At 45.2% G+C, this 16,415-nt stretch overlaps 1 protein-coding gene across 2 annotated transcripts in view; it reads left to right on the plus strand.

Moving 5' to 3' along the window:
- LRGUK (leucine rich repeats and guanylate kinase domain containing) overlaps window positions 1-16,415 on the plus strand; it is a 107,233-nt gene that overhangs the window by 62,135 nt on the left and 28,683 nt on the right. The window lies entirely within an intron of this gene.

Here is a 16,415-nt window from a genome sequence, read left to right on the forward strand (position 1 = left end):
CAGTGACTTAGAGGTTCATGGTACATGAGGACCAGCCTCCGGGTTCAGAACTCAGCCTTCCAGAAGTTTGGCTCCCTTAGGGAGCTGAGGCGGTGTTCTGCTCGGCAGGTTCGTATTGAGCGTTGTGGCAATCTGGTCGATTTCTTTCCCCTTTCCTTTGCGTTGCCACGGTCCTCAAAATGTCGTACCAGAGAGTGTGGTGGACGCGTGTGGTCAGAGGGGGTGAGGCTGGTCGCCCACTCCCTTGGGCAAGCTGGTTCACTGTTCTGGGCTCCGGCGGACTGTCTTGCTGGACGGAGTGAATGCTCCCCACCTGCCTCACGGAGCACGTGCAGCGAACGACATAAGCTATAGAGGAGTATGATTCCTTGGAATCAGCAATTCTAAAGCCCTAACTTAGAATTTTGATGCATGAGTATTTTGAGGTGCATTTGGAAGGTTCTCCCTAATCCACCTCACCCGCACCAAGATGGCTACTAGGAAAAGATGATAGAAAAGTAAGTCTTGGCAACGGTGTGGAGAAACTGGGAATGTAAAATGGTACAGCTCCTATGGAAAACAATGTCATGGTTCCTCAACACATTGAAAATAGAATTACCGTATGACGTAGCTGTTCCACTTCTGGGTCTATCTTCGGTGTGGTTTATACACACAATGGAATACTATTCAGTCCTCAAAAAGAAGGAAATTCTGACATCTGTTACAACAGAGATGAATCTTGAGAACAGTCTGATAAGCGAAATAACCCAGTCACAGAAAACCACAAATATTATCTGATGTCATTTTTATGAGGGACCTAGACTAGTCAAATCCATCAGGACAGAAAATGGAATGGTTGCCAGGGGCCAGGAGAGGGAGGAGAACGGAGTGTCCTTGCTGAACGGCTACACAGTTTCACAATTACAAGATGAAAAGAATTCTGGGGATTGGTTGCACAACGATGTGAATATACTTAACACTGCTGAACTGTACAGGTACGAATGGTTGAGATGGCAAACTTTATGTCTGTGTGTTTGTACCACCATAGTGATAATAATTAAAAAAGTTCCCCCAGTGGACTGAGGAGCATTCACAGAGCAAATACTGTAAAATGTTAATGTGAGACCCTTGCTTGCTGGGCAGATACTCTGCAACTTTTTGTGTTCACGTGCTGTAGCCTTTGTGACTCCTTGCCCAGTTAGGATTTTGCTGGCTACGTTGTATCCTGGCCAGGTTGAGGCAGGCCAGGCCGTGATTTTGCCAGAGTTCAAACTAATTGTGCTGTTTTGCAATCTTACACACTCATTTCAGGTCAGGTATCCCCTGGAATTCTGGAATGAGGTCAGTGTGAAACTGGTAACAACGGCAGGTAACAAACAGAGCGAGGCTGTCCCTCCGTGTGTCTCATAGGAGACAGGTGACCAGGGGACAACTTACTGCCTGGAGAAAACCTGAGTGAAGTGTGCCCTGTGTGCAGACAGGCATTAGTGGGGGAGCGGAGGGCTGTGCCCAGGCTAGAAGAGGGGACATTCGGTTAGGAGCACGTCGGCGTGCTCACCCAGCACTGCTCCCATCTCCGCATCAGGCATCGGGCATCGGGCACCGGTCCTTTAGAAAGCTGTGCCCGGCAAGGTGCACGTTACATCTCGTGAGGCTTTGGTAGCCGGATTGGAGGTTTCTCCTGGGGAAATCATACTCTCAGCTTTAAATCTTTGCTAACCCAGCAACCTTCTGATCTTTAATTTGGTCCCCCGGGTGGACCTGTCCCTGTCGAGGGGCTGTCTCCTATGTTGGAACCCCCCCACCCCCACCCCATCCCGGAGCCAGACCCATCTCCCATTGTAAATTAATAAGTTGGTGTTCTGGCTTTGAAATCAGCCCCTCGGGGATTTAGATAAGCAGGAATCATTCCCTGGCCCGACCGGTTCTGAGTACCTGAGGGAGGGTGTTTGTCAGTCATTCGCACGGAGGGCGTCTCTGAGCTGTGGCGCTTGATCGGGACTCTGCCTCTACAGCCAGTGGGGCTCCAGCGCTCCCATCTCTGCACCCACCAGGACGCCGGTTCTTGGGGACAGGTGCCGCTTGCGGATCAGTGGACCAGATCCTATGTGCATGGGAAGACAGACTCCCATTGTAGGGGGTATAATGAAACTTCATTTATTTGGACCAATTAGGTTAGGCCTGTCCGATTTCATGAGAAGTATGAATTACAGAGCTTGTTAAAACGTTATCCCTCTCCGATACATTTAATAACGGAAACTGAGTCTCTCAGTTATCAACTAATAGAGCCTCAGCTTTAAAGAGTAGATGGGAGAGGGGCGCCTGGGTGGCTCAGTCGGTTGAGCGTCTGACTTCGGCTCAGGTCATGATCTCTCGGTTCATGGGTTCGAGCCCCGCGTTGGGCTCTGTGCTGACAGCTCAGAGCCTAGAGCCTGCTTCTGATTCTGGGTCTTCCTCTCTCTCTGTTCCTCCCCTGCTCGTGCTCTGTCTCTCCCTCTCTCTCAAAAATAAGATTAAAAAAAATTTTTTTTAAATGAAGTGTAGATGGGAGGGTTTATGATTAATGTATCAATTCACTGGCCTCAGTAGACCCCCGTTTTCCTGGCAGGTTTAGCGTTTTGGAAAATAATGTGTCAAGAAGTCGGACACCTCATTTTATTTAAATAGTTAATCTGTGGAGGAAGTTACCTTTTTCACTTTGTGGTTTAAGGATAGATTTGCACACAGAGCGCCCGGTGGCTCAGTCAGTTAAGCACCTGACTTCGGCTCAGGTCATGCTCTCATGTTTCATGAGTTCGAGCCCCACATCGGGCTCTCTGATGTCAGTGCAGAGCCTGCTTCATACCCCCTGTCCTTCTCTCTTTCTTGGCTCCTCCCCTGCTAGCACACTCTCTCAAAAATAAGCTTTAAAAAAAAAAAAAGGATAAACTTGCACATAAAGTGACTTCGTGAAGTCCGGACATTATTCAAGTGAGTATTTAAAGATTCTAATGAGGAGTCACCTGTTAAAGGATCTCTAGTGGTTCAAGAGGAGAGCCAGTGGCCTCTTTGAGTTTCTGGGCTCTGAAGTATGTGCCGTGGAGACGGGCCAGATGTTCACAGGTTCCCCACAGGAAAGCGGGGCCCAACCATAACCTCCTGGAAATAACGTCAGGACTCCCTGAGAAGGACCAGAGCCCCAGCAGGGTCACCGCCACAGGCCTGGATCACCCCTCTATCTTGCTTCCGCTCTGAGCTGGGTCACTCTGATTTTAAGTTCTGTAGTTTAGGTAGGTTTACGTAAAGACATACATTACTTACATGGATGTAAATGGGACCCCTACAAGAAAAGATCATTTTAGTAGAGTGGAATAGTTTTCAATATATAATTGAGCTGTCAAAGGTAAGAAAATAAAAAGAATTCTTTGAAAGACAGTCCAAGCGATTAGAAAATTGCACCAGAAATGGGAAGCCTTAGTTTTGTATTCAAAATTTTGCCAGTGATCATTAATTTGATTAGAGAAATCACTTCGAACTCCCATTTCTTTTTTTTAGATTTATTTATCTTGAGAGGGAGAGCGAGCGAGCGAGCAGAGAGAGGGGCGGAGATGCTGTCAGTGCAAAGCCCGACAGGGGTTTGGTTCTCATGAATATGAGATTGTGACCTGAGTCAAAATCAGTAGCCGGATGCTCAACTGACTGAGCCACGCAGGTGCCCCCAATTCCCATTTCTAAAAAACAAAGCCAGCTCCGTAAAATATTATGGAATATTTTAGAATTTGCTGAGGTTTTTCCCAGTTAGCTTAGACTGTCTTTATGTTAGACTTCAGTACAAATAGAAATTTGGTGGCCAGTGGCATTTTTTTCAAGGAAGCAGGAATCCTGTATCGTACCAGTTGAAAAATATTTTTAGATAATTGCAATAATACATTGCTTCTCCATTAGATGCACGTACAAAATAGAAACTTGAGCTACAGAGTGATTATAAAACCTCAAGGTATTGAGATATACCGTTAATTAAAAATGTTTATCAACCATGGTACAGAGTATCTTATTTTTTCCCCTATAGTAATTCAGATAATATTCATTTCTAAAGTATGAAGACTAAAAAAATCCCGAGCAAACAATACAGTTTTTGTAAAAGGAAAAAACTCACTCTATTCACATTTCAGTATCAGGGATGTCTTTCCCCTCCGTTTGTCTTTGTACAACCTATTTCTGGAATATTTATTTGGTGCTTCCAATAAAGCTTTTAAAAAGCCACCCTGAGTTCTTGCTATAGAGATCATAAAGTAAAATTATATTTACAAATCATTATTCAGAATTCCGACTAATGATGGAGGAAAATGACGATGGTGATGATGAGTCAAACAGGGAAATTGAGCAATTTACTAGTCTGTAAGTGGTGCCTTTATCTCTAATAAAGAGCAGGGTATCATTTGCCAAATGATGTGAGTTGTTAAATTGTAAAAATGGGGGAAAAATCCTTGTATGTCTGATCCTGGGAAACCGGGAGGGCTTACAAATGGAAAGAGCCTTTAGCATTGGATTTTGCTGTTCTCACATCTTTCTGTTTTTTTTAATTACTTTTTTGTGGTAAAAAAAAAAAAAAACCCAAAACACATAAAATTAGCCATTTTAAGCGTATGACTTAATGGCCTCGACTACATTCACAGTGTTTCATAACCCCCATCACGGCTACTTGTTTCCAAAAGTTTTCATTCCTCCCGAACAGAAAGTCTATTCCCATTAAGCAATGACTTGTCTCCAGCCCCTGGTAACCTCTAATCTGTTTCCGTCTGTGTGACTTTGCCAACTCTAGATATTTCCACTGTTCTTCTATTTTTTTGACCTTGTTTCTTGACTAAATTTGTGTTTAATTTTTTTTTTTAATTTTTTTTTCAACGTTTATTTATTTTTGGGACAGAGAGAGACAGAGCATGAACGGGGGAGGGGCAGAGAGAGAGGGAGACACAGAATCGGAAACAGGCTCCAGGCTCTGAGCCATCAGCCCAGAGCCCGACGCGGGGCTCAAACCCACGGACCGCGAGATCGTGACCTGGCTGAAGTTGGACGCTTAACCGACTGCGCCACCCAGGCGCCCCAAATTTGTGTTTAACTTATAACTGTCATAGGGAGACGGGAATGATGAACAGGGCAGCCCCACAGAAACCCCACCAAGAAGCAAGCTTTTCCTTGTCCCCACTCTTCCCCAGCCCCTCTCCAGAGACGATGTGGTTCAACTGGAGGCACAGGGTACATGCCCAGACTAGGAGATTCAGTGAGGGCCCAGAGTATTCCAAGCTGTCATCCTGCTTCTTGGAGGAGAGGGGAACAGTGGCCAGGAGCCTGGTTCGCTTCTGGGGATGGACCACCCTGGGTGACCTTGGAGGTCTGACTTGGTTTGCAGCCTCTGAGTATCAGGTCTCCCCCCAGAGTGAGCGGGGACTAGTTTCTTCAAAGCTGTTCCACACTGGTGTGCCACCTCTGACCAGTGGCCTTTCAGAGCCATGTCCTTGGGACCGGGCTAGGATGTTACAGGGGCCACCAGAATATGGCAGGGCTTCCGTCATAAGTAAGTGCCCGTCCAGCTTCCCGTGCCTCCTAGGTATTGGTAAACTGACATCATTCTTCCTGGAGCTCAGTTTCCTGAAGGGGACTGCCATTAAACAAGGACACAAGCGGGACTCACCCGGCTCAGATGTCCGTCCTCTAGTTTCTACCCCCACAAGCAGCAGTGGCACGTAAGGTGGTGAAAATTTTAAATCCCATTCACTTAAAGATTGTTCTTGCCACTCTCAGCCCTGGATGTAAGGTTTGGTTCTGTGGATGAGCCTCTTTATGTTTATTTATTGAAGCTCATGATTTCGATTGACTACGGTGGTTCCAAGTTCTAAGTAAGAGGAGTCTAGGCACCTAGTATCCCCAAGGGCAAGGCACGGTGACAGTGCTCCTGGATGTGTCATTTTATTCTTTTCAAGGGCCTATGCGCATCCGAGAAGGAAAAGATATTCTTTGTTCTTTCTAAAGCTGCATGGTTACTTAGTATGTGTTCAGATGCCTTTAGCTAACTTCTTTTTATATTAAAGCAGGAGCTCCCTCTAGCAAGAAGACCCCCTCTGGGGTGCCCGCCCACCTGGTCCCATCCCCAAGGCGCTTGGCAAAGCTGCAGGCAGATGGCCAGTTAACCGAGCATCACCCTGGAATGCAGATTCGTGCACAGGCCCCAGAAAATCAGAGCGCAGCTCCCTCCCAGGACCAAGCGCCGACTCAGGAGGGAGCCGCCCACCAAGCGCTCTCTCCCAGCAGCCGTGTCAGTGCCGAGCCTCCCCCGCAGGCCCGAGACTTATCCCCAGACCAGAGGGGAGGGGGTGTTCAACCATCGGATCCTTCTTCACAAATCGTAACTACAAATCTCCCTGAAAACGAGTCTCGGACATCTGAGGTGAAAGCAGGTAACATAGGGCAGGCTTCCATCACTCCTTCCCAAGGGCGCCCTGACCAGGGTCGGCACCCTGAGCCGTCTGCAGTGCACAGAGCTCCGCCAGACCAGGATGAGGAGTCAGGGGAGGCCGAGGGCACCCTCGCCCTCCCTCCACCATCTGAGGCTCTACAGGAGTCTGACCCAACATCCCTCAGCCCCCAGAGAACCCAGGGTGAGGAAACTGAGTCAGCCAATCTGCCACCCGACGGTGCCCATCATGAGCCTCCGAGAGACCCTTCCCACCCTAACGGGGCCAAAATACCGGGACCACCTCTGGAAGATTCTCAGCAACCTCCAGTGGAGGGATCCCCAAAGGCAGAATTTGTTCGGGTCAGCACTCCTTACCCAGAAGTGCCACATCCTCAGGACTCAACAGACATCGAACAGACCCAGGGCAGGGACAACCCAATGACTTTGCTCCCCAGAAGCCGGCTGGCTCCCACCAGGCTGCCCCAGCCTCGGGTCCTCGCCCCGCTCCAGAGTCGGAGGCCCACACCCAGACTCCTCTCACCCAGCAGGGAGGAAGCTTTCGGAACAGCCTCAGACCAAACCGTGACTCCCTCGTCGAAGCCTCTACTAGCTCAGGAAGGAGACCCCAGTAAACTTCCTCCCATCAGCCCTCCTCATTCCAAACCACCACAAAGTCTGAGTCCCCATCAGGACCACAGCCCTCAGCAAGTCCAGGAAGAAAAGGTCAGGGAGGTGAAACTCCCTCTTATCAGTCCCCCTGTCCAGGAGCATGCACCGCAGCCCGCCCCCGATCCCCCCGAGGAAGAGGGGACTCGGGCGGTTAGGCTCCCACACATTCCCACCCCCTTCTCCGAACAGCAGCTGCCGCACAACACGGGGTCTCACCGTGATTTGAGGCCTGCAAAGGAAAGGCAGGCCCCCAAAGCAGGCCGCTCCTCCAGCAAGAAGATTTCAGATGTGCAGGCCTTACCCCCAAACCAAGAGCCGGTGCAGTGGACAGGAGCTAGGGAAAAAAAACTCCCTATCCAAAGAGAGACAATTAAAGGACCAGGGCATCCGAAAAAGGTACCTCCTAGAAGCCATCAGACAGCCTTGCAGCCAGAATCCCAGAGTAAGCCGACTCCCCCAAAGGTACCCCATCACCCGAACCCTAGCCCTCCTCAGAGTCCTCAGGGGGCCCAGAGAAGAAAAGTCAACGTGCCAGAAATTCCTGAGCCACCCCATGCTGAACCATTGCCTACGGATCCCCAGTTCCAAGAAGAGAAACAGGGAAGGGTGCATCATTCCAGGGAAAAGGCCCATGCCAGCCTCCCCCCAGATGACCCGGTTCAGAAGGTAGCTGGGTCCAAAAAAGGGCCATTGTTGAAAAAGAATTCTGAAGGATCATCTCAAGGAAATAAAGCCACCCTCAGTGGCAGGCAACTGCACAGGGGTCCTCTCCGGAGTGCAATGTCCTCTGTAGAGTCAAGACCAGATGATTCTGCTCCCAGGGAGCATCCAGGGAGAAGAGAAGAGGTTCATACGAGGGGAAGATTTCAGAAGAGAGAATCGCCTTTGGACTCCCCAGAGCAGGCCCCCACCCAGCAGCCTGTCAGAGAGACCCAAGCCCATCGAAGGCCCAGTCAGACCAGAGAGAGTTCTGTCCAAAGGGATGGTGCCTCCAGGCGGCAAGCCAAGGAGAAACACACCGAGAAACACGGGGGAGCACCCAAGGACAGAAGCTCTGCCGCAGCCCAGAATCAGGTGTCTGCCGAGGAGCCGGGCAGCCGGAAGGGGAGGCTGCGAGCTCGGGGCAGTCAGAGCAGCAAGGTTTAAGCCATCTCCGGAGCCACTCAGTAAGCGTGGGGGTGGGCTCCAGCACCGTCCCCCAGCCACTGGGTTCTTAGTCTGTGCGTTTGTGTGCCTTTCCTGTGGCTTGCCGTTGTAGTCCAGAAGGGCAGCCCCTAGAGTGGGATCCACCAGCCAGTCGTGTCCCTGTGCCAGCCGGAGAGCTGGTCCTGAAGGTTAGGGTCAGTGGGGAGCCCTTGTGTCTACACTCCTATGAACTGCAATATGCGTGCCGACTCTGGCTGAAGCAATGTCGTGTGGCCATTACGTTTTGTGTTACTCATTAGGAAACTTCACTTCTAGACGAGAACATTCTCGCATGCCGCTTGCATATTCGAGGGGTCCGGGAGGAGAGCTCCGAGAAAGAGAGCCTTCGCACTTTCTGGGTCTTTGTCACTTCCGCAAAGATTCCAAACCCACAGTTAATTTGTGAACGTCTTCGAAAGGGCAGAGGGGCAAGTTCTTTACGCATGTGACACCGTGATAGATGAGAGCTTCAGATTTGCGTTGGCTTGTGTTACCTGAAACTTAACTTTTGCTTGAAATGTATTTCAAAATGAATACCTTCCTTCTCTCCCTGAACAGGAACCTCATGTAAATTAGCCCCTGCCTTCATTATGCCAAACCACCCGGTTGAATCAGTTAAAAGGGTTCCTGGGGAGAAGATTCAGGGGAATCACTTTTTCTTTAAGGACTCATACCATCAGCAAGGGACAGGAATCCAGCCTGAGCCAGCTTACGGGAATCTACTGGAAGGGAGTGGAATATCTCCTACCAGCAGACCGTGGGGAGAACAGAGGTGCACCAGAGCCTTCGAGTGGGGACAAGTTATCGAAAAACCCGGACTCCTGTCATCTCCGGTATTTTCTGTCACCGACTGGACTCTCGTCATTTCTCATTTCTGTTTCATGGCTGGGAACATAGCTGCCAATACCTCTCAAATTTTACATCTGGTTTTACATCTGGCAGCTCCCACTACTAGAAAAGGATTAATTTACATGTTCCTTAATCCTGAAATTTAAAAAAAAATTCAGCGAAAGACAGATGGGCCTGGCTTGAATTAAATTAAATATTCTTAAATTAATCTACTCTGGCCAGAGACAGGGTCACATACATGTAACCGTCAGGCACTCCCGCCCCCTGTCAGGTATACGGAGGCTACGTTCCCAGAAGACGGTAATTGCAACCAAAGCAGCCAACCCAAGGTTTAGCTCCTAAAAAGTTGCAAAGATATTTAACGAGCGCTTACTATGTGTGTAGCAGCATCCTAAACTGTGTTTGGCATCCTGTATTTAGAAAATACAAAAATTTGAGGACGAAATGCCCTCAATATGTAAGATCCAGGATGCAGAAATCCTCTTGGAAAAGCCTCTGTTATACCAATAATTACCGTTTGATTTATCTGGTTTGTCAAAGATGACAGTAATAAGGAATTTTTTTAACATGTCATAACTTTTATTTAGTTCAGTTATCCAAAACGTTGATTGAGCATCTACTATGTGCCAGACACTATGATAGTTGCTAGACATAGTGGGATGATAAGGACACTTCAAGGAGCTCTTTTGTCAAGGGAGACCTAAGAGGGTCAATGACAACACCATGTGATCCGGACACTAGGAGGCCTCGCAGCATGCTGGGCTAGGTTTAGGGTCCAATAGACAGGCAAACCCATTTATTAACTTTTCCAGAATGTCATAAGGATATCAAGAAAGGACACTGGATTCAGCCTGGGACGTGAGAATTGGATCAGAAAACACTTCCAAGAGGAGGTCCTCTTTCAGCTAAGTCATCAAGGTTGCAAAATTAGACTGATGGGACAGAGCGATGGTTTCTTAGAAGAGGGAACAGCGTGTGCTTAAGCATGGTGGTAAGAGCAGGCACAGCATTTCTTATAAGGACCTGGATGTCAGGAGGGCGGTAGGTATTGGTAGATCCAAAGGGCATTTTGCGCTATGCTAATGAGCTTGGAAACTTGATCTTCTAACGAGGGGGAGCCGTTGAATAGTTAAATTTTTATCTTAGAGGTATGTGTCTAGACTTGGTATAGAGGATAAATTTAAGGTAGTCAATACAGAGGGTAGGAAGCACGGCTGGGAAGCTATTGCAATAGTCCTAACAGGGTGGTAAGGGCCTGAAATAAGGCACTGTGGCAGGAATGGACAGATTGAGGAAGTATTTGGATTGGACCCAGGAGGAGGACAGATGGTAAAAGGGAGGTAGAGAAAAAAGGATAATTACCCCTTTTTTAATGAGCTGTGAGTGGGGCATTTCAGAGACACCCACCAATACCTCACTTAGGTGAGAACTTGAGAAAAATACTAGGTTTCCTCCTTGGGCAACTGGTTCTGAGGCTCCTTAAGCATTTGGGGTTGCATTTTTTTTTCTTATTTTTTTAAATCTTTATTTTTGAGAGAGAGACAGAGTGTGAGCAGGGGAGGAGCAGAAAGAGAGAGGGAGACACCGAATCCAAAGCAGGCTCCAGGCTCCGAGCTGTCAGCGCAGAGCCCGACACGGGGCTCCAGCTCACGAATCGTGAGATCATAATCTGAGCCGAAGTCAGACGCTCAACTGACTGAGCCACCCAGGCACCCCTGGGGTTGCATTTTTATTAGTGTTCTAAAGGGAAATGAGAAGCCAAGTTTCCCTTTGTTTGACTTACAGGAAGCTCTAGCTCCCTTTGCGGGGTTCATGATGGTTTCAGTTTTCTGTTTTTTTAGTATATAAAAGTGTCCCCAGTTCAATGCAGCTGGGCAGCATTGCGTTTGTAGTCCGAGGAAGGGAGTCAAAAAGATCATCAACTCCTCCGTGGTGAGCGGTGAGCGGTTTTTACTGCGTGTATTGACTTTCTCAGTGTAATGGAAACCTCTGGTTTTTAGTTGTCTAAGAATTGTCATGTTCCATCTACATTTACAGAGCTCGTATCACTTCTATTTGCTATATTCCTCGGCAAAATGATCTCTGTGGGAAAACAAAAGCATCGCAAGCGTTAGTCACTATTAGCTAATACAGTCTTTAGCTTTTTCAGGGAAGTCTGGGACCTAGTATTCAGATCAACAGAGATAATAGTTCCATTGGGCATAAGAACCGTCTGCGAATATGTAAGGAACTAAATCAGTTATTTTCAAGCCTCAAAAGAGAATTGGGCAAAGCGTATGACTGGGTAGTTCAGAAAAGAGGAAAGAAAAATGGCCAAAATAAATGTCAAAAAGTATATAACTTCCACTCCTTCTAGAAGTTAAAACAAAGTTTTGGGGGAATACCAAACTGGCAAAGTTGGAAAGCAAATTAATGCCTGTTCTTGGTGAAGTACAGGGTAAACACACTTTCCATATCATCACGGAGAAAGTAAATGGGTGCAACTTTGGGGGGGGGGCAGTTTTACAATATCTGTCAGAGCCTTTAATTTTTTTTAATGTTTATTTTTGAGAGAGAGAGACAGACAGCATGTGAATGGGGGATGGGTAGAGAGAGGGAGACACAGAATCTGAAGCAGGCTGCAGGCTCTGAGCTGTCAGCACAGAGCCTGATGCGGGGCCCAAACTTGCAAACTATGAGATCGTGACCTGAGCCAAAGTCGGGACACTTAACCAATTGAGCCACCCCGGTGCCCCTCAGAGCCTTTAAATTTTGACTGTCTTTAACTTCGTAATTCTAATCTAAGACTTACCATCAGGAAGAAATTGATGTAGAAGCATCGTTAATGTCTTTATAATGAGATATGGAAATAGTCTTTATATTAAAATCTGGAAATAGTCTAGTCATTTGAGATTTGTAAAAATAAGTTATGGAAAAAAGTTCTGGAATAGCCTTATGCGAGGATGCTATTTGCCATCATAATCATGTTGTAGAAGAATATAGAGAAGAGTGCAATATTTGTTCCAAGATTACGGAGAAAGGTTAAGGAGGTATAGCCAGTATGGTTCCAGTTGTTAGCTCTGGGTTGTTGGATTAGTGGTCATCTTTATTTTCTCATTTATGCTGTTTACTATTTTCTAAATTGTCTATGAACCTGTGTTTATTCGGAAAAGGTTATATAGAATTAAATTCACACATATGAAAATCTGTCGTGTGAAAGAGCAACCTTATGTTCTATTTCAATCTGGCGTAATGAAGAACTTTCTAGAAGTTAGAAGTCATGCGCAAAGGAACAAACAGGCTTTCTCTAGAACTTACAGGCTCTGTGCTGGGAATTGTACAGGAAGCCTCCGTATGTTGGTTGATTAGTTGCACTGGATAAAATCTAAGGTTCCCTTTTTGATATGATCCATTTACTACAACTGGCTCTTCTGGCTGGCTCTGAAGAACCCAGCAGTCTCTTATTGAATACAGGGCTTACTACTAGGAAATCACACGCAGTTAGTACTCATTAGAACAGTGGCTTTCAAACTTTCAGATCCAAAATCCATAACCGGGAATAGATTTTACAATATCATGACCTACACACAGACGCACATAGGAGACAGAAGTATAAAACATCCTCACTACAGTGATACACCCTGATATTTTCTGTTCTCCTCAGTCTTCACTTTTCAAACTGCTGGTCATACGTAACCTACTAAATAGATTCTATATTCAGGCTGCAACCTGCACTTTGAAAACCCTGAGGTCTCTGGAGCTCTGCTCCGCTGCTGTTCCTGGAGGCTGTTGACCAGATGCTTCCCCGTGAAGTGGGATGGGTTGACATGATTTCTGCGGAATTCTCTCTGGGACAATAGCAAGGATCCAGTGTATTGGCAGTTTTGGTCTTTGTCAGTAGTAGACCCCAGAGAAAATGTTATCCAAACTTCATGTGCAAAAAAATAAATTCTTAGGTAAAGTTTAAAAACAAAAAAACCTCCAAAAAAATCTCGATCAATAGTGTTTTCTGCACTAAGTACTTAGCTGATTCCCTTTCCTTTTGCTCCATGACAACCCTGAAATCATCTTGTTAACATAAAAGATGCCCCGAATTCCACTTTAGATAATTGCACTATTTATATACTACCTAGCACAATGTGTTCATAAATGAATTTAATTAATAGCTTAGTTCAATGTGAAAGACATAATTCTGGAAATCACTTTTCTTTATTGACCAGACATTCAAAAAAGAGGAGAAAAGCCTAACCATTTCCTTGTGTTGATGATAGATCAATGATGTCAGACCACCAAATCTGGTTTTGAGAGTGCAGGAAAGATAAGCAAAAGCTGGAGGCCTTTTTTAAGTTTGTAACCTTAGGAATTCATAAATCGACACTAGCAGTCAATCGTTGGAAATTCCAGCACTAATACAATCTAGCGTTGTGACCTTGGGCAAGTTACAAAGTTCTCATGTAGGGACAGTAACGCTACCTACCTCGAGATTATTGTGGGTATTGAATGAGTTCATATATTGAAAACCAACATCTGGCATATAGTAAGAGTGTGTATGAGTGTTAGTGTTAACATGGAAGCGGGAAGAACATTTTAAATAGCATTTTATCATGAATTGGATTTAACAACACTGTTCAAAGTAGGCAGAAATATTTGGCGAAAAGGATGGTCTTCTCTGAAAATCCTTTAAAAAAAAAACTTTAAACAACCTTGATCGAATTAAGGAGCTTAAACAGAATTAGAATAATATTGGGAAGAAGCAAAATGTAACTGAGATCAAGAGATTCATGGGCGTTAACATGCAGCTTGGAGAAGTGAGTTGAGGGAAACACCAGTTCTGAGTTTATTATGAAATTTACTTGTGATAGACACATGAAACACTTTTCATAGCACCTGGCCCATCGTACATGCTCAATAAATGTTTTTTTCATATCAGATATGAACTTTAAAAAAAAAACTTTATTGTCAAATTAGCTTCCATACAACACCCACTGCTAATAAATGTTATCTATTATCTTTACTATTGTTATTTCCTTATTGGTAAAATCAAAGCCATTTATATTCTATGTTTCAGTTTGGTTAGACAGTAAATGCTGTCACGTTATTTGACTCAGAAATGGACTACCAGACTGTAGGCGTTTTGTTTGCCTTTTGTAGTGGGTTGAGACAAAGACTGACTTCTACAAGCTACTCCATCCAAAGACCTTCAGTTTCCATGGACAAAGAAAAGTAAAGTGAAGAACCCCCCCAAAAAAAAGTCTTTCCTAGAGGAATTGACCAATGAAGTAACATCTTTGAAAGAGTTGTTCTTCAAGGATGAGCCTTCAGGAAGTACCTCGCACTTAACAGGAGCTGGAGCCTGGAGTTGGGTGGAAGTCCCATCATCAGCCTCATCATCAAACATCATACTTAAAGGAGAAGTCTTTCGTGTGTATTCAAGCTCCCTGAAGGTTTCTTTCCTATTTTCTGATTCTCCTTCCTCTTGCCCAAATGCTATACACATGAAGATCTTATGTATCATGTTTCCACTCTTGAAACTTACCACAATAAACTCATCCAATAAAAACAAAAGCAAACAAACAAAAAACCCTGGGGCACCTGGGTGGCTCAGTCAGTTGAGCACCCGACTTCAGCTCAGGTCATGATCTTGCTGTCCATGGGTTCAAGCCCTGTGTCAGGCTCTGTGCTGACAGCTCGGAGCCTGGAGCCTGTTTCGGATTCTGTGTCTCCCTCTCTCTCTACCCCTCCCCCACTCATGCCCTGTCTGTCTCTCTCTCTGTCAAAAATAAATAAACATTAAAAAATTAAAAAAAAAAAAACAACCCTGAAATTCAGGGTACTATTGTCCTATGTTTTATTTTAAGTTTATTTACTTACCTTTCAGTAAGCTCTACACCCAATGTGGAGCTCAAAACCTTGAGATCAAGAGTTCCATGCTCTTCCCACTGAGCCAGCCAGGCACCCCAGTTTTATGTTCTAATCAGGACATTCTAAATACAGGATGCAAGTACTGAGTCCATTAGTTCAGCTGTACTGAGGAGGTTTGAAAGTGTAAAGTTCAATGTAAGGAAACATTTTATTTTGTACCTCGTTCTCTCTGAGTGAATATACACATTCACATACTTTGCTTTGTCCTGATACAGAAGCCATTCCCTGTTTAAGTCACTGATTATTCCTTTGATTGGAAACTGAAAAAAAGAGCACTTGACTGTTAGAATATCTTAATAAGTATATTCATTTTACATGAACATTATTACTCTACTTCCTTAGAATGGGATGGTAGCTTCCTACTATAAAACCTTATTTTGCTATGGAAAATTATTATGGGTACCGTGTGAAATGACTTTCTTTTGGTTGCTTTTATTCCTTTCTTGGAAGCACAGATAGACAAGACTTTCAAGATTTAATTCTGTCCTAGAAAAATCGCTTTTTTCAGAACATTTACTCTTGTGATAATACTTCCTAATGAACTGAGATTTTCTTTAATTTTCCACTACAAATTATGTAACTGTCTCATTAAAAATAAATAAATACTGTATCACAGGTTATTTTGCTTTAATTTGGTTTTGGCCTTTTTAATGGTTACATATTTACGTATTGAGACTCTGTTACAGTGATTTTACAAGTATTTATATTTTATGTATGTGTATGTATTTAATCATGGTAGGGATATATTATTCTTGTTAAAAAATACCCTCACTGTTACTAAATAAACATTTTTTAAAACCCATTTGAGTGGGGGGAAAAGATGAATGATACTGAAATCTGGCTGAGAACTTTTGTTTGAAAATTAAAGCCTATCAGGGCACCTGGGTGGCTCAGTCGGTTAAGCATCCGACTTCGGCTCAGGTCATGATCTCACGGTTCGTGAATTCGAGCCCCGCGTCAGGCTCTGTGCTGTCAGCTCAGAGCCTGGAGCCTGTTTCAGATTCTGTGTCTCCCTCTCTCTCTGCCCTTCCCCTGTTCATGCTCTGTCTCTGTCTCAAAAATAAATAAACATTAAAAACAATTTTTTTAGAAAGAAAAAGCCTATTTCCAAGACATACATTTCTTTTTTTTTTTAATTTTTTTTTATGTTTATTTATTTTTGAGAGAGAGGGAGAGACAGAGTATGAGCAGGGGAGGGGCAGAGAGAGAGGGAGACACAGAATCTGAAGCAGGCTCCAGGCTCTGAGGTGTCAGCACAGAGCCCAACGCGGGGCTCAAACCCACAAACCACAAGATCATGACCTGAGCCGAAGTCAGATGCTCAGCCAACTGAGCCACCCAGGCGCCCCTCCAAGACATGCATTTCTAATTGTTTCCAAAAGGAGACAAATTCTAGTGT

Source organism: Prionailurus viverrinus, chromosome A2 (genome assembly GCF_022837055.1).
Source record: "Prionailurus viverrinus isolate Anna chromosome A2, UM_Priviv_1.0, whole genome shotgun sequence".
NCBI lineage: Eukaryota > Metazoa > Chordata > Mammalia > Carnivora > Felidae > Prionailurus > Prionailurus viverrinus.